The 24,019-nt window shown below is 44.8% G+C and overlaps 1 protein-coding gene across 1 annotated transcript in view; it reads left to right on the top strand.

Annotated features, from left to right (window-relative positions):
- The window catches only part of LOC121441859 (GRB2-associated and regulator of MAPK protein), a 180,432-nt gene that overhangs the window by 76,686 nt on the left and 79,727 nt on the right, over positions 1-24,019 (top strand). The gene's annotated exons all lie outside the window — the stretch shown is intronic.

Genomic DNA, 24,019 nt, shown 5'->3' on the forward strand with positions numbered 1-24,019 from the left:
TAGTGCTACAGCAGACACACCCGGATAGATCACCAGCATCAGTAGTGCTGAAGTAGACACACCCAGATAGATCACCAGCATCAGTAGTGCTGAAGTAGACACACCCAGATAGATCACCAGCATCAGTAGTGCTACAGCAGACACACCCGGATAGATCACCAGCATCAGTAGTGCCACAGTAGACACACCCAGATAGATCACCAGCATCAGTAGTGCTGAAGTAGACACACCAGGATAGATCACCAGCATCAGTAGTGCTACAGCAGACACACCCGGATAGATCACCAGCATCAGTAGTGCCATAGTAGACACACCCAGATAGATCACCAGCATCAGTAGTGCTACCGCAGACACACCCGGATAGATCACCATCAGCATCCGTTTTGTATTCCGCTACATATCAGAAATTCTCACTTTTCAGATGCAGGCTGTCAGGCAGACACTGTCTGGAAAATCGATGTCAGAGTTGATTTCTAAAACAACCAGTTGTTGACCAGACTGCGGGGCGGCGGGAGAAAGGGGGAAAACTAGTTCAACAGATTGTGAGTTCGTGTTACTTTCCATACACTCTGCCTGAGACTGACAGCAGCCAAGCGTGTCATGGCAGAAAAATTCAGGGGGCTGTGGTGGAGCAATCCCTTCCGCTGGAAAGCTTTGTTTACCGTCCAGCAAAGTGTCCTTAACTTTTCCCCCTTCTTCCTTCTTTACCAAAGGGGGTAGGGAAAGTATGTCTATAAATGCCTATCTTTTCAAAGAATGAAAACATCACAAACAAGGGCTACCTGTTTCAGAGTGTAGGAGCCACCCACCTGATATGGGTCTTAAATGTTATGAAATGTAGAATTTAACATAGGAAATAACAACCTGAGACCCCGCCCCCTGCTCCTGGTACTCCTCACAGGTGTATCTCTTCAATTTTCTATTGCTGATTTTTCATCCTTCCCAGCCACTTCAACAAGTCTCTTATTTTGCTTTTAACTTCAGGCAACTGCATAGAGAGCCTGATCTAGGAAGGAGAGATAGCAATGAAATGGGATTGCTACATGTCTGTAGATCTATCCAGATATCCATCAGATGATTGGATGCCTGCTAGGTGCTACACAGTAGATGTAGGGAGTGGGGCAACAATTGGCCATGGTGAGAGTTGAGTCCCCTGTTGAGCCTCAGGGAGTGTCTACCACGTGGTGGCAAGCTGTGCTTTACTGGATATGGAAGCTCAGGTTCTGGTCCTCCAGGGTACAGAGGTAAAGTTGAGATTCAAACCCAGAGCCAACTGGCTATGGAACCACCACACCCAACCTGCCGAGCAGCTAACTTTCAGAGTTTTCTCATGAACCTCGTGGCTTGATCTCTGTTCTGTAAGGGTGAGCTCATCCTCCTTATGTTGGTTTTGTGCAGCAGGTGAGGACAGCCCTTTGTGACTGGCAAATTGTGCAAGCCCAGTGGAAGTGGCAGATAATACAGCTCTTTGTTCCTTAGCCTCAGGACTTTAGAGAAGCTGCCCCCGTCTCTTGCTCAGTCTGGGTTCTATGAATCATGAAGAGCGTCGATAGGATATTGACCAAGGCCGTGATTCTTCCTTCTGTTTTTCCACCTCGCCCTTCCTTTACCCTCTTGTCGTTGTTCACAGGGAGTGCTCTTCATTAGAGCTCTTCCCTCAGGAAAAGCTCACAACACGCTGCGATGTCTATTCCTCTCAGGTCAGAGTATCCCACAGGAAGGCCTCCCATGTGTTCCAAAGTTGTACAGTGACCTGGGACGGAGCTGGAAGCTGAAATGTGGTTCCTGGTGTTTTCTAACTCATCTCCTCTGCTGCTCTTCTCCGACCTGCCCCGGCACAGAACAAACAAGGGTCTCTTCTGAGATGTAAAAGCGAGGACCAGATGGTGCACTTTACTTGCTACGGAAGCCGTTCAGAAACTCTTTTCTCTCATGCTTCTGACAAGTTCCCATGTGGTGACCCCGAGCTTGTTTCTACAAAGAGGTGTCCATCTTTTGACACTGTGTCATGACATTGTGGTCTACAAGTTACACTCAAGAACCTGCAATGGAGCTGTACAGGATCACACAGGCATACACATACACCACGTACATCAAAAAACAAAACAAAGAAAAAATACATACACACAAAAAACCTCAAGTGAGGCCGGTGACATCGCTCAGTAGTAAAGGCACCTGCCTCCGAGCCTTACAGTCTCGAGAACACACATGATGAAAGGAGTATCTGAACCCCACAAGTTGTCCCCACAAGGCCACATATGTGCCTTGGTGTGTGTGTACATGCACAAGCACACACACACACACGAAGAAATAGAATAAGTAAAACTAAATGAATAATACCCTTAGAATGTGTTCAGAAAGTTTATAATTTTGTGTTGAACTTCAATCATACTCATGTCAAGTTGCATGTGGCCTGTGAGGCACAGACTGGGCATGCCTGTGAAAGGCATTGCGCACAGGTGCCCTGAAAACTATCTGCACACTTAGCAACTGGATAGTGCCACATTGCACAGTAGTGCAACAGTATCACCGGCTAGTTCAGGAGCCACTCTCCTAGTTGTAATGAGACTGGACAATCAAGAACCATTTGAGAAAGCCAGTCCCTCTGGCTGACAGCTTGAAAGGGACTCTGGACAAGATGTCCAGGTGGCAGGAACCACTTGAGTCAGTTCGGTGATGCCTTCCAAAGACTTTAGTTCATACCTCCCTTATGGCCGTCAGCCGTCTGCGGTCCTGGTGCCTCTAGACTCCAGTTCATACCTCCCTTATGGCGGTCACCCGTCTGCGGTCCTGGTGCCTCTAGACTCCAGTTCATACCTCCCTTATGGCGGTCAGCCATCTGCGGTCCTGGTGCCTCTAGACTCCGGTGCATACCTCCCTTATGGCGGTCAGCTGTCTGCCGTCCTGGTGCCTCTAGACTCCAGTGCATACCTCCCTTATGTCGGTCAGCCGTCTGCGGTGCCTTTAGAAGCAGGACAAGAGAAAGGTCCCATTCTCACCTTGCCATTCTGTGGCTCCACTTTCCAGCCACTGTGAGAATCCTCTGTACAGGGTGGCGATGCCAGGAAGGCTCACCGTCTGCCTCAACAGCTCTTCTACGCGGTGCATGGCCCCTCTGTGCCTCGCTTTCATCGTTTATTAAATGAGCATGACAACAGGGATCTCATCCACTTGTATGAGGATTAGATGACACTTAGGAGCATAGCTGGCTACTCTCAGCACCGTGTGAGTGTTTTCAGCTGCCATTACTGCTTTTCAAATGTGTTTCCATTTGCAATTGCTACACAGGAATTGTACATAGTTAAGAGATTTCAGTGTGACATTTTAGTGCATGCAAATCCCCAGCTCCATGTTTCTTTTTCACGGGCTCCTATGAGTTAGGGGAATCTCCATGTCTTGCTCATTGAGATTGATAAAGCTGAGCTTGAGAGTATCCCTCCTGCTCATAATGAACTTGGTGAGCCAAGAACAACTAAACATGCCAGTCTCTATGGCTGGCAGCTCTCTGATGGATTTGTGGTCCCTGCAGTTGTTAGTGCTGTTCTTTGGGGTGTTGAGGTGGCTGTAGGGAAAATTACTTGATTCTGGTCTTTGCAACTGAAGTTCACATTTCCAACTCTACAACTTCAAAAATACTTTTTTCCACTAAATCCTTGTTATAAGGAGACTTTGATTGTTAAGAACTTGGAATACTAAGTGATAGTTTGAATTTTGTAAATGATACAGGACCATTCTTTTACACTCAGTGTACACTTAACATCTTTTGGAACAGGTGGATGGGTGTCCTTAGTGCTTAAACAAATGACATTTGATCTTTGTCATTCTAAATGGCCCCAGTCCCCCTTCTTGGAAGAATTTACTTGTGAATCACACAGTCCTTTATTAGAGCTGTGTCTGTCACAGTAGGGTATAAAATGTCCATCACATGCCTGTGACTCTCATATAAACTCCTAGGCCTATTTCATTTAACCTATGACTCCTTGTCACAATGCATTCAGTGTGCAAGGTATATTGGAGGTTCCTTCATGGCTGAAAACACGAGCAGTCATTAAGTCGCCGTGTGTGTTGCCCACCAAGCCAAGCTGTCCTCAAAAGCGTGTGCTCCTCAAGCATCTTTTATTTCTGCTGTCATTCAGGCATTTTCCTCTTTCCTTTCGTTTTGTTTCCCTCGCCGTCTCAGCAGGCGTGTGCCTCCAGAGTGCTGCCCCGAGTAGTTGTTTGTGTTGGGGCTGCATTGCTTTGCCTGAGTTTAAGAAAGGATCTAGCAGAATCCAAACATTCGATTACTGCCAGTGTGGTTTTGATCCCAGGGGCCTGTGTCAACCATGGTAAGGTCACTAGCAAGGACCGCAAGGACGCATTCACTGATCTAAGAACACGGACTTAGTGTAGAAAACTAGCCTGCAAGTTAGAGGAAGTACTCTTGTAATTATCCTGAGCAAGAAGTGGCGCTGTGGAAATGACGGGATGTGGTGGGGGAAGCTGGCCACCTGCCCAGAGAAGGCATTTATGACCCCGTGGCCTAACTTTATCTTTGTCTACTTCAGCCTCTGCAGTGCTAGGGTTTAAGTGAGCTACCATATTCAGCTTGCCAGAAATACTACTGACAGTTTTATAAGGCTCTAAAGACTGATTTCTGATGGGGCAGATAGCTCGATCAGAAAAGTGCTTGTCATACCAAGCACAAGAACCTACTGGATCACCACAAACTCATGTAAAAAGCTGGGGTGGTAGCAACCTCTATAACATCTGTCCTAAGGAGGTGGAATTGAGTAGATTCCCGCCAGCCTAGACAAATGGGCAAGCTCCAGGCCAATAAAGAGCCCTTGTCTTAAGAAACAAATGACAAGGTGAATGGCAGCAAGGAAAAACACATGAGTTTGCTCTTTGGTCTTTGTACACATACACATATATGTGCACACAAGCATGCATTCGTACATATAGGCATACACATACATTCGCTCAAGATTGGTTTACCAACATGATTGTAAGGGACTCCGTGGTTGACACCGTTGGCAGTAAACCTAGCGTGCAGTGAAGCAGGCAGTGGGAGGCTCCTCCGTGTCTGTACTGAGACTGGGGAATCTGCATGGCATGGAGCAGCAAAATTAGTGGCTCTCTCATGACAACTCTTCCAGACCCTTGTGTGAAAGTGACTTTGCTTGTAAAGATATCCTTGAAAACATGAGAAAGTCACCATGCCACTATTTTTTGGCCGGAATCTTAAAAAAAGCGTGAAGAAGAGAAAACTCATATTTTTAAAATGATTTTACTCAAGAATAAACAGAAGCTGTAAGTAGGTTATGCTGTTTCTTGGAAAAGCCCAGCTGAACAGGAAACCCTCTTCCCCTTTAACCAGTCTGTCCATCCCTCCCTGTCTGTCCATCCGTCTAAAAACCACTGAAAAGTCTGGCACCTTGTGTTTTCAGAGACTTGTCTACGATATTCAGGGCTTCCATCAGCTGCAGCCCGTGTTGTTCCTCAGTGGGTCTCAGTCCATGGAAACCGCCACATTGAGAAAAAAAAGAAAGCCAAACATTGACTGATTGGCTTAGAAATAGAAATGTTTCAGAATTCTGGGGTGCTGGAGGACCTAGAACAGGCAGACTAATGACAGTCCGGGCTTACGGAGGGCACCTTCTCTCCATGTCTTCACATACTGAAGAGGTGATGCTCTCTTGGGGGTTCTCTTTAAAAGGCACTCGCCCATTTACAAGGGCTGCACCCTCATAAGCTAATCACCACCCAAAGCACCACCTCCCATCACATTAAGGGTTGGGTTTCACTCTGCCAGTGAGTGGAGAGGCCACCTGGGCACTCAGACTAAGTGGTGGACCAAGTCCCTCTTCCCACATGGGTCCTGGTTCTGCCTGTGTGGTAGTTCATTTCATCACATGCCCAGAGATTTCATGTTCTAATCAGGAAGAAATTGCCTTCCGGGTTAATAGACTCGCTTTCTTAACGTCTTCCTGGTAGGCTTGTTTACTAGTTGGCATTTTGCTCTGTAGTTAACAAACAAAAGCGGATCTATTTGAGGTAGTAGAGGGGTCACAGGAATCCTCTCAATCTGTGTAGAGAGTGTAGTCAGAAAAGCATGATTGCAGTGTTCCTCTGGCATCTGCTCGAACAGTCTATGACTTAGAAACGGGCGTAAGAGTGGTGAGGTTCAGAGCGAGAGCAGAGAAAGCTATGGCCGAAGTGAGGCTGCTTAGGAAACACTGGTGTTCCTCTGTTGGAAAGATAAATACCCAAGACAGGTTCACACTTACTATCCTAGCACTCAGGAAGCTCACACAAGAAGTTCAAGACCAGCCTGGGCTGGTGAGACTCTGAGTAGATAGGTACCAGCACGTAGTTTTCTACAGTAGCAGGCCCTGGCCCAGCTCTCTTGAGAAATCTCCAGGAGCCACTTTTCTATGCCACAGTTCTGACCCCTTCGCCCATTTCCTGGGAGAGTGAACCCACGCCAAGTCCAGTGGCCATTCAGCTACGAGCCAGTTTAACCAGTCTTTCCTGCTCCTTACGCATTGCCACACTGCTCCAGAGAGCGCTGTGTGGCTCCCTTTGTGGTGGTGAGACAGAAGGCAGGTGTGGAAGCTTCCCAGGGTGGGACTCCCTCTGCATGACTCACTGGGTGTCACTCCTTTGGGTGTGTGTTAGCACTCTCTCTCTCAGATGTCCTTTGCCTTCTGGGTGTAGCACCCAGAGCTCCCTGCTAAGTTTTGGAAGCCCTCCCGGTGGGTAATTGCTTCCTCTCTGCTGCAACTCAGTGAGTGGGACTGGGTGTTCCTTTTTCCTACCTTGTACCTCTCAGAAGTAAGAAAGATGCTTGCTTGTCAAGAGGTCACATGTGTCGTATAGAAGGATCAGGTTTTGATTATAAGAAATACTATTTCCTTTTTGTATATGTCTGTGATACTGAGAACCTAATCGGTGATTTAGATATAGAGACATAATCCCTGGATTATAATGAGCCATTCTTGCTCACAGTAAATGCCTTTTGTCTATAATGTATGTGTACATGCACATAAACCCCATAAGAAGGAACAAAAGATTGCCACCAAAATATTAGGTTGGTCATGCCTTGACAATAAGTAATTTAAAGAACATCACAACCTTAACCCCCCCACACCCCTGTGTTTCTAGCAGCTCTTTGACTGAGCACTGACCTCTGACCTCACCAGCCTTTGAGGGCTAAGAGTTCTCATCCCGTCACCCCAGGAGCGTTCTCTAAGGTGTTCAGTCCATCCTAGTGTAAATAGAATTTCCAGTGCCCTTCTTTCCTTTACTGCTCTCTCCTTGACCTTTGACCTTTGTGGGCTTCTGGGGCTGCCAAGACCTCACTCTTTGCTCTCTTCCCTTTTCAAGCTCCCTCACCCGTAGAGTTGCCATCCTTGTGGCCTGCTGTCACCTTGAATGCCACCTTGGGCTCATTCCTTTCCCCTCCTGAGCCATGTCTGAAGGAATGTCTAGTGTCAGTTCAGTACAGCTCTGTCTAAACTTCCTGCCCACCCTAAACCTGTTCTTCTTCCTGCATCCTGTTTGGTGGCATCACCACCCAGGCCAGAAAACTAGGAGTCTCCCACGGCTTCATCCTCCACATCCTGTGATGAAAGGTCCCTGGGATTCTATCTTCTCTGCATATCAAATGTGCCTTTAAAAAAACTGTTTGCTGCCCTCACTCAAACCCTTTGTATTTTCCACTTACCACAGCCTTTCAACTGCTTCCAGCTTCATTCCCCCAGATCCTACCACCCACAGAGTAGCCAGAGATGGTCAGTATTAAAACCTTCCTGCCCTACATCTTCACCTTAAGTACTTGTATGGATCTCCAGGCCAAGAGACTGTCTTAGCAGAGTGCTAGGCACACTTGAGTAGTGTGTTCCTCTCTAGGGCCTGCCTGTGTCTCTGTGGCATTCTGTGAGGAGTTCCCGATGTGGACCGCGTCATCATCACATCCTCCCTGTCGTCATGCTGTCTTCTCCACCCGGACTTTCCTAGGAGACTTTCCTGATGCATCCTTGACCTTCCTGGTCTCATTATGGTGCTCCCCTTTCCTAGCAGCTCCTTGTGTTTGTGGATAGGTACAGGAGGGCTGGTAAAGAATGCCTCTTGTTCCTCCAGCATCTGCCAGTGGACCTGGCTCTAGTAGACAGCACATTTTAAAATCAATACTTTTATTTATGATATCTGCATTACTGATAAAAATTTAAGATGCTACTATTGCAAACAGCTTAGGCTTCAAAACCTCTGCAGAGCCAGTTTCTGTCTCTCTTCACAACTCCAAGGAAAAGATATTTCCCAGACAAATGTGAAGTCGTTTGGATGCCCATCTAGATTCCTGGTGTGGAAAATACTCCCACAACTTTGGATGAAGCACTTGAGCTCTGAAATGGGACCTCGTGTGTAGAACTAGCTTTCTCCCTGTCTCCATCTCTCTAGTATCTAATACTGTTCCAGAAAGTATTCATCCTATCACGGGGAAAGATTATTGTCTTTGTTTCTTTTCTTGTTGTCCTGATAATATATCCTTTCAGAAGTGACTTAAGTGTGAGGTTTATTCTGTCACACAGTTCAAGGGCACAGCCATCATGGCCGGAAAGTCAAAAAGGCAGGAGCGTGAAGGAGTTGGTTGCACATGCTCACAAGTAGCAGAGACCAACAAGAGGTGATGCTCAGCTCACTTGGTGCATTCCATGCAGCCCAAGGAGGGCTCCTGTCCACAGTCCTAACAGAACTCACCACATCAGTTATCCTAATCCAGATAGTCTCTCACAGACATTCTCAAAGGCTTGCGGTCTACATAGTTCCTCTCAGGTGTGCCTGGAGCTTTACCGGCTATGATTCCAGCTCCTATCAAATGGACAAGTACCGGGGCTGGAGAGATGGCTCAGAGGTTGGGAACATTGCCTGCTCTTCCAAAGGTCCTGAGTTCAATTCCCAGCAACCACATGGTGGCTCACAACCATCTGTAATGGGGTCTGGTGCCTTCTTCTGGCCTGCAGGCATACACACAGACAGAATATTGTATACATAACAAATAAATAAATATAAAAAAAATGGACATGTACCACTGTCACAGCAATAAAAGTGGCAATTGGATGTTGTAGCTGTTCTGGCAGAGCCTTCTCTGGGGCCACTCATTCGGGTTTATTGTTCAGACCAAATGTAGACTAATGGTCCACCTTCTAAAATGACAATGATTGCACTTTCTGTTTAACTCAGAAGTGTATTTTCTTCTTAGCTACATTTTAAAAAAATAGGTATTACCGCTGTTTATTTTATTTTACAGGGAACTGTGTTTTATAGATTTTTTTCAGGAGGGTGTGTGGTTTCAAGACACGCTTTCTCTGTGTAGCCCTGGCTGTCTTGGAACTTATTCTATAGACCAGGTTGGCCTCAAACTCAGAGATCCACCTGCCTCCGCCTCATGAGGTTTGGAATTAAAGGTGTACATCACTAGTACCCAGCCCAGATTCTTAATCTAAATACAACCCCATTAAACAGCCATGTTCACACTGTTCGTATGTAAGGAAGTGAAAAAGAATACGTGGAAGAGCAAAGGGACTGGTGAGGTGACTCGGTACCACCTTGATGCCGAGTGCCAAACCTGACGGCCACTGCTGGCAAGGTGACTCAGGTAATAAAGATGCTGAATAGGAAACCCAACCACCACTGAATTTCATCCCTGAAACCCACATGGTGTAAGTTGTCCCCTAATCTCCATTGGTATACACACGCACACCAACAATAAATTAATTAATAAATGGGGAAAAAAAGAAACTTCTCAAAGGAGTATATCCTCTGTAAATTGATGGAACTTAGGTTATGCCTAGATGTCTGTAACTAAATGTGTTAGGACAATATCAAGGCTTAGTTTGAATCTTTGCTTAGAGTCTATTAGTATTAACAAGTTTGTTACCTGTGAGTTTATAGTAAAGACTGTCACACATATGTTAGCTGTGATGACACACACATCCATAATGCAAGTGTAATTGGTATAGGGGTGCTCTCACTGTGTAAGCCGGGCTGGCCTGGAACTCACGGTACCGTGGACCAGCCTGGAACTTGTGGTGACTCCTCTGCTGCCCTCCAGTCACCAAAGAAGTGGTTTGAAACAAACTTGTATAGCATTCCTCGCCTTTAAATAATGTTTTTAAAATACTGTTTGGAGACAGTAGTTTGTCAGTTTTATAAGTCAAGAACTTCTTGGGCTTTGCAGAAAATTGAAGGACTGGTAGATTTATCTTAGAACATTAAACTATCCCATCTTACTTTGTTAGGACTTTTGTTTGACATGGAGCAGTTGGAAAATTAGATTCCTAAGATTAAAACCTGAAGCCGTGAGTGCTGCTAGAAGACTCTGGGAGCTGGGAAGGACTGATTTAGTAGAGATTAAACATTTGTATTTGTACCTTGTCCTTGGTCATGTAGTGTATCATCAGTCAGTCCTCATTTAAATAACTAAGAAAAGGTGCTATTTCAAGTTTTTTTTTTTCCTTACTGAGCATTCCATGTGAAGTTGTGGCCTTATTGGTTTATCAACCCTGCATTTTACCTATTGGCAACAAAGACATTGTTAATGAGAACCTGCATTCCACCGCTGGTTTTTCCAGAATATTTGTAGCACTTTCTCAACAGCTGCGAGTTTGCCAACCCAGTTTTGGTATGTAGACCTCCCAGCTAGCCGGAAACCAAGCGTAATTTACAAATCACTCCTGTGTTGCATAACCACATATAACTCTGGCACTAAATTATAGCTAATGATTTTAGCCAAAGTTAATCTCATGTTCTTCTGTGGTGGTCAGATTTTCCTGAAAAGTGGAGGAGGAGAGTGATTTAAAGTTCACCGTTGTAGTCTTCTAGTCTGCCAACCCAGGGCATTTTCCGAGCTGGATCTCGGGTTACAGGGAAGTCTTCCATTGTAAGTGTACACTGCTGTAAGGTCTCTTCATTTCCATGCCCTACTTGGGGTTGCTCTGCTGTAGTATTCGTTGATGCAGCACTTGATGAGTCTTGGGACACAGGGAAATCCTAAGCCTTCCTGGAAGGAGCTGGCATTTCCTGACAGTGTCAGCCGACATGGAGCGTACAGAGAAAAGGCACAGTGCTGTGAGAAGCGACCAGACCAAGCCGGTTCCTGTCAGCTCCTAGACTGAATTCTGTGGCCAGTGAAGGAGGATAGGGCAGGTGGGAAGGAAAGAGATATTGGAGGAGCAGGGACTTTTTCAAGGGAGTAAAATTATGCATTTGAAACTATACAGTTGGCTGTCCCCCTTTCCTACAGGAGAGGCGGGCACGCTCGGGCCCTAGAAAGGGTGTACATTCTTCTCCGCCTCTTTGAGATGCAGTCTTCAGAATCATCTATCTCTCCATGTGCCTACTGTGTGGCACCCACATCCATGTGCTATTTATACACTGTAGCACCCACATCCGTGTGCCATGCGCACACTGCTTAGCACCCACATCCGTGTACTGTGTGCACACTGCTCAGCACCCACATCCATGTGCTGTGTGCACACTGCTCAGCACCCATATTTGTGTGCTGTGTGCCAAGTTTGATTTGGGATTTACTTCGTCAGTGCTTCCTTTCACCATAGCTGAGGCGTTAACTTATTCTGGTCCAGGGCCTCCACTGATGGTCATGATGATGGCGACAGTGATGGGGTGTTTTTACTGGGCTTCAATCACTGAACAAACTAGAAAGATATTTTCTTCCTTTTCCCAGCCTGCCCCTCTCCCCCACACACTCACTGTATGACATTCGTGAGGTAAGAAATTAAAAGTCATAATAATCAGCCCTACAAAGCAATTGCTGGTGCCAAAGTTTGAACAGAGAAAGTGGAGAATCCACAGTTGGATCAGGCCCCTCATGTGATTTACCTAAAGCATGAGGCAGTTTCTGAGGACCTGTTTGTTCTGGATGAAAACAGAGAAGGTATTCCTGTCCAGGTCAGAAGGGACCCCTCACTAAGAAAGAAAACTTGATGGATTCAGTGCCAAAGAAATGTTACTTATTTCTGTTTTGGCTACTCTGGACAATGTGCAGATGGTCAAGCACTCTGACTTAACTGTCAGTGTCGTGGCATTGTGTTTGTATTTTAATAAATAAAACTATAACCTGAGGTTTAGAGAAACAAAGCAGCCAGCCACTGGCTCTTACCTGTGCCTCAGTCTGAAGTGGCAATCCTGCCTCCAGGAATCTCAGACTGAGACTCCGAGCGGTCTCCCCCATTTTATAATCCTCTCTAGGGCTGGGATTAAAGGCATGCACTGCCCAGTTTCTATAGCAATTAGTGTGGCTACTGAGATTAAAGGCAGTCACCACTGCCTGGTCTGTAAGGCTGAGCAGTGGGGCTGTTTTACTCTCTGATCTTCAGGCAAGCTTTATTTATTAAAATACAAATGAAATCTCACTACAGTGCAGGTGTATAGCGGACTGCAAATCCACATTCACTTTAGAGAGCGATGGGGTGACCAAATGCAGTGTCTGCCTTTGTAAAGGAGTGGAGGCCCAGATTACAACTTTAGATAATCAATGTTCTTAAAGAATACTGTATATCTCATTAATTCTTCCTCCCCCCAAAACAGGAAATAATTTTTATCACTGAAGAAACTGTGATAAACCTTAGTTTTTCAGAGTAGTTCTGCTTTTGTTAAAGCAGAAATCAGTTTGGACTTGGCACTAATCTTCCCATACAACCTACTGGAAAAACTACTTACCAGATGCAATCATAGTTTATCTAATTAAGCAAACTTGATAAATGAATATAAATAGGAAGGTATTAGAATTAAATCATTATATAACTGACATGATTGTCATAAGATTCCTTGGAAGAGAAATCTTAGCTAGTCGGTACAAAATAATCTATTGTAGAGGTGAATTTACAGTTATACAACGAGGTATGCAAGTGTATAAAGAGAGGAATACCGCTGTATTTAAAGGATATGCATGTCTCATAAACATCCCATTTCCTTGTTTATACTCACTCTTGTTTTAGTAATTAAAATATTGTGAACTTTACTTTCATGAAACCAAAGCTGGACGGGCAGATGAAAGGATAAATACATGGTTATGCTGTCACCGAGGCCTTGCTCAATGTCAGGGGTCACGTCTCAGCAGACACCAGCATAGTCATCATCTGGTTAAATCTATACGTAGTTGTCTCTTTCATTCATTTCCTCATTGAGGTTTTCATGACTCTTGATAATCTCTCTTTTTCTCATCTGTAATTTGCCCTTGCTGATATACAGAAAGCTAAGAAAAATCACATTCCTGCTGTCTGTTATATTTATCTATAAGTTTATGACAGTTGAAGGAAAATATAACTTAAAATATACCTAATATATAAATTTGGTAGATTATTAACACACCAAAATTTTGTTGAAAGTTCTTTACAAAGACATAAAGGACTTATTCTAGGAAAAGACTAATTCTAGGCTAAGCGCGGTGCTCCATGACTATAATCCCAGAATTCAGGACTGAGTCAGCGAGAGCTCAAATGTGAGGTGCCTGGGCTGTATAACAAGTTTAAGGATGCTCTGGGATGCCGTGTAAGACCTTGTCTCAGTAGAAGAGAGACAATGGAGAGAGATAAGCTGTAGCAGACAACACATCTAGGTCCCTTCGCTTTATTGACTTTTATCCTCACCATGACCAAAACAGCTTAAGGGAGGAAGACTTCAGGTTCTTAATTGAATAAACTGTAGTTGCACCTCGATGGCTTCTGGTGAAGGGAGGGTCACTTTTCAGTAAGGGCACGAGGACACGAGCTGCACAGAGTTGACTTGGTGAGTTACTTTAAAAAAGCAAAGCAAGACACAAAGTTGGGAGAAGTGGAGAGGTAGTGGAGGTTCTGGGAAGGCTTGGGGAGGGATACGAAGAGATTGGCCATCTTAGTGATCGCGAGTGCATGTCCTGCAGACATGGGAAACAGCTGTGGAGATCTGAAGACCCAGCTACATAGTCCAGGATTGGCGTTCTCCGTGTCTGCTCGTCATGCCAGATCCACGCCATAGTTTCTAGTAGCTTTGAAGGTGGTAAAGGGGTTTGCTTGGAATTGATCTATTCTTTGAACACTACATGTAGTGATCATGCCTAGAAATGGAACACCACAGAGATAAAAATGCATTGATGTTTTAATTATTAGCTTGGGTTTATTTGAAGTGAACAGATTCAACTTTATTTCTCTCTATTAGTTTGACCTCTTGGTGTTGATTTTATACGAAGTAAACAGTACATTGTATAAGCTCTTTAGGGGATGGAAACAGTTTACAGTCTTTCCTAAAATGATTGGCTAGGTTATTGGGAAATTACAAAATACTGATGTAAAATCTGCCTCGTAGTCATACGTTCTCATTCCACTTCCTGTTAGTTTGCCAGTGCTTAAAAATAGTAATTCTGTGGAAGTCTACTGATGGGCTTTGGAATGTTTATTGACCTGCCAAAACTCCTCTAGGAAGAGGGCATCTTTTCCGGGGAGGGGGGTGAGACAAAATAAATAAGACAGCATCTGTGTAAAAAGGATCAGTAGACAGTCATTTGGGTCCCCTAAGGAAACAGTAGGCTGTTAGTTCATCATCCTACATAAATGTTAACCAAGCATCAAGTCCCTTTGTGTTACCAGCCTCTTAAATGCATAATCATGAACAATGTGAGACCTATGAACAAGGTCTGCAGGGCAACAAGTAAGAGCAAGACGCACACTAGTGCCACACAGAAAAAGCAGCCTGAGAAGCAGCAACATACAGGAAGGGGGTGGGGGTCCCCAGTCCTTGACTTCTTTCAGAGAATAGAAAATACTTATTCAATAAAATCAGTATTTTTTAAGCAATTGGAATTTGGAAACACTCTTTAGAAACTAACAATCAATTGATTGTTTCACTAAAATGTCCCAGAAATAAGATTTTCAAAAGGATGTATGTAAAATGGGGAAAATCAAATCTGTACTTGTAACAAGTATTCCAGAAAAGAAACAAGAGGTAGGGGGACTGAGGAAGCAGCAAGATCACACAGCATGCTGAACCGTTCTTGAGAGGCTTCTGTACTTAGGGTAAGCAAGGCGGTTGTTCACCCACAGGGACTGTGGCGTCACACAGGAAAGGACCTATGGTCCATTGACTCCATTGCGAATTGTTAGTACAAACACCTAGTGGTACTCACAGTCCCAAGCTGTCTGTTTGTCACTTGGTCTTATCTTCACTGTGACCTGACAGAAACCTAAGAGGAAAGATTTGGCTGGGCTCTGTTTCAGGGGTTCTGTCCTAGTGCGTGGTTCTTTGGTCCCCTGTAGAGAGCATCAAGTCTTTGGGAGCATGTGATAGACCTTCCTCACCTGTGAACAGGAAGCAGGGTATGAGGGAGGAACCTCGGGAGTCAGGTACAGCCTTCAATGACACTCTTCCTGAGAATAAATTCAGCCTCACTCAAGGACATAATGGTATAATTTATACTACATTACCTCAATGTAGTATAAATGGCCTCTGGTACAATTCCCAGTTCCCAGCCCTTGTTCTGTTTGAAACCTAATGAGTCTGCCCTTGGTGTCTGAGTTCTTTTTTGTTTTGTATATAACAGTCCAGGAACTTACTCTGTGGACGGTGCTGGCCTTGACTCACAGAGATCTACCAGGCTCCGCCTCCCAAGTGCTAGGATTAAAGGTGTGCACTGCCACCGCTACTGGCTGCTGTCTGCATTCTTATGGTCTTCTACACTCCCATCAAAACCAAACATGAGTCTCAGGAGGTCCCATTTATTCAATGAGGTCCTTAATGTCTGTGCAGCTGGGGTTATACGTAAGAAGTGGTCTCCTGTGCCCATGTGTTGTAGAGTACTTCCCACTTTCTCTTCTATCAGGTTCAGTGTGGGTGGCCGAGAAGAGACAGAAATCTTTAATAAATAAATAAATTAAATAAATAAATAAATAAATAAATAAATAAAACCAAACATGGAGTTCTTGCTTGCAGTATTCCATGCTTTCTCTAGCCCATTTCTCCAAATGCTTCCAAATTCCTCCCACAGATATTTCCGCCAGCTTTTTAGACAAATACGCTCAGTCATAGCAGCTTGTTGGTAACAGTTTTCTGTTCAACTTTACATAGCTGTGGTCACAGTATAAGGGAAGAAATGATAATTTTGCCCAAGGTTTCATAGGTTTCAACTTTTTATAATGAGGTTGGTGTGGCTAAATAGGACCGCTCAACTCTGGGTAACCAGGAAGCCCAGCACAGGAAGGGATCCCAGGACCAAGCAATGATCTCCACAGACCCCACTTCCTTTAGGTGGTCCAGCTGGGGACCAGATGTCAATACACAGGGCAGTGGAGACAGTTCATATCCTAAGGACAGTATTCATAGAACCAGGCTAGGAGGGTTGAGGGAGAGAATAGGTGGCACAGTAAACTATCCAAGTATAAAAAATCAGGAGTTTTTGTTTTTAGACAGGGTCTCACTTTAGCCCTGGCTGGCCTGGAATGCTATGTGAGACTAAGCTGGTCTCACAGAGATCTGCCTGCCTTTGCCCCCTCTCCCCTAAATTCTGGGATTAGAGACTTGAACCATCATGCCCAGCCTTCTCTCTCTCTCTCTCTCTCTCTCTCTCTCTCTCTCTCTCTCTCTCTCTCTCTGATATATTCAGAAACATGAAAAAAAAATCACAGATGAAACCACTCATAGTCTCTTGGAAGCAAGAATCAGTTTGGGAGGCGTGGACAGGCTGCTGTTTTCCTTTTTTGAACTGTAAGCCTTACACACCCTACAATATGAATCTTAAGTGCCCCCTGCAGTCCAAATATTAAAGATGGAGTCCCTAGGTGGCATTCTGTGGTGTTGGTGGTACCATTAAGACATAGTGCCTGGGGGGAGGCCTTTGGGTTTTTGGGAAATGGACTAAATGAAAAGGATTGTGGAAGCCAGCCTCTTCCTCGCTGACCACAGGGCTGGGGTTTTACTCTGCCTCTCTCCCACCTCATGCACTGCCTCACCAAGGCCCAGAGTAACAAGAACCAATATAGTAATGGGCTAGAGTCTTCAAATATGAAAGCCAAAGACAACCTTTTTTCCTCCTAAGTTCATTAGCTAAGGTATTTGTTATAGTAACAGAACCAACTAGCAACCAGCTAGTACCTCCGCCATCTGATGATCCCAGCTGTGAGAATGCTTTGTTTGACTAAAGCAGAAGGAAGGCCATTCTTTGTTTCACTGTGACAAAACACCACCGGGGTTGTGACACAGGAGGGAGGAGGCACAGTATAGTTTATAGATGGTTTAGGGCCAATCTGCTGGCCCCAAATTCTCTGTAGTTTACAGACCCAGGTTGAGGACAGGCCTCAGGCAGCTCTGCTCACAAAGAGGTTTGGAATCTGGCCTCAGGGAGATTGCCACTCCTTGCTCTGACCCTGACCTTCTCAGGCCTGTTTCTACCCTCAGGCATTGGTAAGACCAAGAGGATTGGAGTAAACTGACTTCTTGAGAGAAGTTGAAAGTAGCTTATTACAGGACACCCTGTACAGTTGTGCTGGTATTTCTTATGGGTCATTACTGTCTTCTCTTAAAGAAGAAATTGGCGTGGAAAGGGTCATTTTCAACTGTGACTCTATACTAAATGAAATCCTGTTTCTGGAGTGGGGGAAGGGACAGTACATGGAAAGCTGAACTTGCAGTCCCTGCTGTCCAGACTAGAAACCCAGGCTGTCAAGGCACCTGCCTCCAGGATGGACAAGCTGCCCCTCGGGGGACTCTAGCTTCCTTTGACTTCCTGTGGTGAGCTGTGCCCACTGCCAGAGGTTTGATTCCCTGGTGCACACCGTGAGGTGAGGCAGCTTGGACAAAAAGCAATGCAAATCTGAAGTGCTGCTCAGAAAGGGCTCCCTCCATTGCCTCTTCCTACGTGGGCAAAGTGAACCCTCGACCTTTCCTGTGCAAATCTGTGCAGTCCACAGCCAGACTGTCAGAGGTCTATCTCTGGTCAGAGTTCAGTTGAATGAGTCAAGTGGTGATCTGGGAGGAGTCCCTGTGGCAACTAGAACCAGCGGCCTGAAGAGAGGAGGCAGGATTTCTGATGTGGTCAGTTAATTCATTTTAAAAGTAGTTGTCAAAGAGATCCTTAAAAACATTAAAGCATTAATGATAACATGGTAATCATTGCCACCCATAGAACATTGTGTCTAAATGGTGCTGCTTCTTGGAAGCCTGTGTCCCACTGTTTCTCTTGTTATTTCATTTGTAGCTGTGACTTACTCACTGAAATTACTTAAGGTTGCAGTGAGTAGGGATAACTCTGTTTTGTAGGGGAGAATATGTGGCTTAGATAAAGACTTGTTCTGAGTTTTGGAGAAAACCGTTTTATAGAGGATGGGATCTATAACACAGTGCTATAGAGCACGAGGTCAAGCTAATGGGCAAGGCAGGCTCCTCCTTTCTGTCTGTATTGGCTCCTGATAGCCCTCCTGTAGGTCCCGTGCTCTTCACATTCCCTGAACAGGACGCGGCAAGATCCAGTGTAGAGCAAGATAACAGGGGTGTCTGTCCTCAGGAAGCTCACAGCGCAGGCAGCAAGGAATGTAGTTACACATTGAGATAAAGGCTGTAAGTGCAAAGTTCAAGGTGTCATGAGGGTCCAGAAGTTGGAGTAAGTATTATCGTGTTCAGGACAGATCTTTTCGTGGGAGTAACTCGTAAGCTGAATAATGTGACGAGAAAGAGGATTGCAAGCAAGGGAATCAGGATTGATGGTAACAACAAGCTGCGGAGGAGTTGCTTCCCAGAAGTCCTGGCCCCTCCTCAGAGTAGAAAGAGCAGAGTGGGGTCATGCTGGACTCTGCTGCCAGAACTAAAAACACCACAGAAATTTCACCATTAAGCTGTGCGCTCAACACTTGTCGATGGTATGTATGTGCTGGAGTGTTTGTGCTTGTCGATGGTATGTATGTGCTGGCGTGTTTGTGCTTGTAGATGGTATGTATGTGCTGGCGTGTTTGTGCTTGTAGATGGTATGTATGTGCTGGTGTGTTTGTGCTTGTCGATGGTATGTATGTGCTGGTGTGTTTGTGCTTGTCGATGGTATGTATGTGCTGGTGTGTTTGTGCTTGTCGATGGTATGTATGTACTGGTGTGTTTGTGCTTGTAGATGGTATGTATGTGCTGGTGTGTTTGTAGGTCGTGAAACTAGAAAGGGGAGGAGGGTGGAACGCATGTTACATGAAAGCCCAGAGTGAGCAACTGGAACAGGCAGGGCTCAAGAGTAGGCACAACAATGAGGAAGGATGAGGGGAGAAGAATCAGCGAGATTGGATCTGATGAGACCAAAATGAAACCTAATGCTTTGTATACTAATTTTCAAAAATAATTCAGACTTTTAAGGTATAAACCAATTTCTGTGATAAACAGTAGAAAGTCATTGATAGAACAGAAAGCTCAGATTTAAATGCAAAAGTAGAAATATTAGATCTTCAATTTTTTTTTTTTTTTATAAAAATGGTTCTTAGGAAGTAGATGTCACAACCTTTTAGTTCAAATCCTGCATCTGTTTATTGCTCATTGTGTGACTTGCACCGAAAGCCTTTGACCTACCACATCCCAACTGACTCGATAGTACATGCCGGGAGATGAAGGACTGCTAAGACCCTGGTGTGGTACCTAATGTTTAGTGAGTTCTCAGTGGTGGAAGGAGTAGATGTTGCCGTAGTTATGTATTTGAGGACTTGAAGGAGGTACTAATGGACACAGGAGAATAAGCTGATCAGCAAGTAGGAAAAAATAGAAAAATTTGTTCCAAGAACCAGAAGCATGTGTTTATGAATTTTTTTGTGATTAAAAAAAACTCTAAAACTGTACTAGTAAAACATGGGTGATGTCACTCCTTTTATTCTGGGTGGTTTTACTCTGAGTAGTTAGTTGTAAGTTCGAATGAGCATGATACTTCAGAAAGCAAACAGGGGCATAAATGGGAATGGTCATCAGACCAAGTCAAAATTCCCCACAAATAGCTACAAAAAAATAGGGGGGATTGCTAACCTGATCTGTTTCATGGCAATTCATTCTCTTCCTATTTTGCTTCTTAAAACAAACCAAGAAGCCAGATGTTCAGCTGCCTGAGACGAAAACTACTTCCTTTGAAATACTGAATGAAAGAGGCAGTGCCTCTCCAGAATTGCCAGGTCCCCGCAGAAGGTAATCGTGACCTGATTCAGGCATTCGAATGTGCTCGAAGGAGTGTTGCTCATGGCAACAAAGAGCACTTGTAGACATTAATGCCCCCAAATCAGCCTTCTGTGATGAGTGTACATGGGATTGCCCTGTTCTACTGTACCAAATGTGCTTTAGTTTTCGCTGATTATGTTGACCCAAATATTATTCCCCTTGGTAGTCGTGTAGCCTTTAAAGCTATATGTTTGCTTAAAAATCTCGCATTTCTTTCATAGAACATTTCCACCCAACATATTCCTTTATGTTCTTTCTGTGGATTTTAATCAAAGTTTTAAATGTCAAGATAATGGAGGAAAAGGTCCTTCCTTCACCCCATTTATAAATAGCAAGGTGAAATCAGTCATCTTTACTTGCTATTTCAGAAGATAAATGTGAGTGAGATAGGGGCTGGGAGAGTAGTTCAGTGGGTCTTGGGTTCAATCTCCCCTTAAGAAAGAAAGGAAGAGAAAAGGAAGGCAATTTCTGTTGTTTGGTAGATTTCATTTTATTCTATTGTTAGTAGCTGAAACATGAGTATAGAGCTAGTGTTTTGAATACGTTACCTCCCATGCTTGACTCCTTCAAGTAGTGTTCTGAGTGATTATCATAAATTAAAATCCACATGAAATAGCCTTGCTTACAAAATCTTGTCACAGAATGAAGCTTCATTTCCTTCCCCAGAGTTGGGGTTCTAGGGGGCACTATTTTGTCCTCTACTTTAGAGCTTGCTTTCTAACTCGCCGTGCTTTTTAAGAGAATTGTAGATTTGTAAAATTCTTCATTTACTAAATCATTTTTGGCAAAAGGAATGCTGTAATTAAACATGAGGTCTTCATTATTAATAACGATCACATGGCAGGCTTCTATTAAATGTCTGTCTGTATCTCACACCCAGTTTTTATCACAGTGAAGACAATTTTTCATGTGGAATTTTCCGAAACCATGTCCTTACCACAGCGAAGTCTTAGTGATGCGACCGGGGTGTCTGTCACACCCTCGTCACTTTGCCTTCTAGTGTCATTGCTTTTCAGATTCCTCATAAACCAAACATCTGCTGACTAACAGTCAGTGAGGAGGAGGACACTGATTTGTGTCTTTAATCTGCAGAGCCCTGGAAGCTAGAAAGGGCCCCTGAGAGGGAGGGGGAGGGGTCTTAAAGGGATGGGGCTAATGCAACCCATGTGAAATGTTGAAGAGAGAAGAGTATGGGCACTAGAGGAAGACACCAGAGGGGTGTCAAAAGGACTAGTTGCTATTCTGCCTCGTGACGGGCCACCAGGCTCTCTGTGCATGCTCTCTCTCTCCTTCCCTTCCTCTTCCTTCCTCTGTAGCTCCTTCTCCCATGCCACTCTATAGCCCGTTCTGTATGATCATGATGCCCATTTCGCATCATGAGAGATGGCTCAACAGTAAGAGCACTTCCTGCTCTTTCAGAGGACCCAAGTCTCGTTTCCAGGAGCTCGTAACTGTCTGTAACTCCACGTCCGGGGAAATCCCGTGGCGCCTTCTGGCCTTCATGGACACCCACATATAGAGCATACACTTAAACACATACACACAAATAAAAGCAAATATTCTTTTTTAAATCTCTGCTTTTGTCTTTCATATAGTGTTCAAGAGATCATTTGCCTTTCATATGCGATTTCAACACAGGCAATGAATGGGAAACAAATGTGGACAGATTGCAGACTCTGGTACTAAGTCACTGTTTTCCACTTTGTCACAACCTTGTAACAAATGTGTCAGTTTGGGTTGTCGAAAGGATTTATACATGTTATCTGTGGTGCTTTTGGCTTAGGCAGTATTCATAAATTTAGCTTACCAATGTCAGCCAAGTGGGCCTCTTTGATTAGCAATCATTTGTTCTAACTAATCAGCTTACTCACAAAAGATGTTCAGATACCTTTCCCAAGGGAAGCTTTGCTTTCTTGCCTTTGAGAATTTTAGTTCTTCCTTCTTCTCTCCAATTCACTAGTTCACTTTCTGTCCCAACTGGAGTTTTTCCAGCACCCTGTCAACTCCAGGTCAGACCAGTCCAGGTTCCCAACTCCACACAGCGCTGTCCCGTGAAGACTGTAGAAGCCACTCACTCAGCACAGGTACCGTGACTGAGTAGGTTAAAGCCCTTTCCCCTTTCTGACTCATCTTGTCTTTTCACTCTTGGCCCAGGGTCAATGCTTTTACTGTTTTCAATGTACTTTTGCTTTGCAACTCAGAAGTCAAAGCCTGTCATCAGAGAAAGTCCTAGTCACACCAAGAGACGCTTTGCATGAGTGACTGGAGGACTTGCAGTCAGCCACAAGTTGCTCAACCCTTGTTTTGGGGCTCAGATCAGAGGAGCTGGTTGTAGAGCTAGAGAAATAGCTCGCCTGATAGACTGTGTGAACACAAGGACCGGAGTTCAGATCCCCAGCGTCCGTGTGAAAGGTGCCGTGCAGGCGTGCATGACTGAAGTCTTGCTCCTGGAGAGGCAGACAGGAGGCTCCCTGGAGCTCGCTGGCCAGGTTGTCTTCCCAAATCACAGAGCTCCAGGTCCAGTGAGAGACTCTGTCTTTAAAAGTAAGGTAGAAAGTAACAGCAAACACCCACCATCTGTCTCTCGCCTCCACAGGAACACCCTTCATGCTCACCCATGAACGTGCACATGCATGTGCATGCATGTACTGCACATGCAAACTTTGGCTGCACACTAAGAGAAATAGCTAGCACATCAGTAAGTAGTAATCACAGCTAGACACCTTCCTTAGTGGAGGAATCTTCACTAACGTAACCATATGAAGCAGCACACACGCAGCCTGTAGTGAGCCCTCAGAAGATACCTGGTGAAAATAAATCTTTCTAGCCGCATTATCATGGTACATTCCTTACTACAGAAAGAGTTAAAGATATTAATGAAACAAATAGAATAAGTGTCGGTGACAAAAGATGGTACACCCAGGTATTTATTCTCTTGTTAAAATATTGACACCTGACCTTTGTAAGAACTCAGGCTTCTGTCATCCAAGAAAAGGAGTAAGAAGTGGGGCAAGGCATGAGGGAGATGGGTACAAACCACAAGGTGTGCCGTGTGAGATGTCACTGTGAAACATATTAATATGTATGGTTAATGGGCATTAATAAGTGTAGGGAAAATCCCATTCTCAGCCATCGAGTTGAGATTGGAATATTTGTAGTAGGAAGATATAGTGTGCACTGGTCCCTTCCTCCCAAAACCTGGTTGTCTTGTTCTAAGTGCCTCCATGTTCTGTTTGTACCACGTACCTGCATTTTAGTAGTAGAAGCCAATGCTGGGTCCTTCTGTGTCCCTGGCCACAGCTAAGATGTCCCACCCCTTCTGGACTCCAGAGAGACCTGGAATGCTCTCCTGTGGCACTTCCTCTGTTGCCATTCTCCACGGTACTTAGAACCAGCTGGGTCCAGTCAGAGGCCATGTCTGGCTCCTGTTCTTCCTCACCCTCTTTCCCCACACACCTCTTTCTGCCCTGCATTTAGCTGTACTTCTCCTTTTACCACCCTCCACCCAGTGTTCCCAGTAACCTGCTCAGCCCCTGAGCACCTGAGGCTATGTCAGCCCCACCGGTGGTCCACACCACCCCTGAGCCTACAATTGGCACAAGCTGTGGACGATTCCCTCTCAGGAGACAATAGTTCTTACCCCACTGGACTTGGCTGTGGGCGCAGTTCCCAGTGTTCTATGGTAACTCGGTACCGTGCACTGTTCTTCCAATCACATCCTTTGTGCTGATCTTGCTACTCAATCCTCGACTGTAATTCTGTGCCCCTGGGAAAGTGTTAAAGTTACAAGCGACTGGCTAAGAAGTGAACTTTTAACATA

Source organism: Microtus oregoni, unplaced genomic scaffold (genome assembly GCF_018167655.1).
Source record: "Microtus oregoni isolate MIOR12 unplaced genomic scaffold, Mior012 000082F_ref0000272, whole genome shotgun sequence".
Classification (NCBI taxonomy): domain Eukaryota; kingdom Metazoa; phylum Chordata; class Mammalia; order Rodentia; family Cricetidae; genus Microtus; species Microtus oregoni.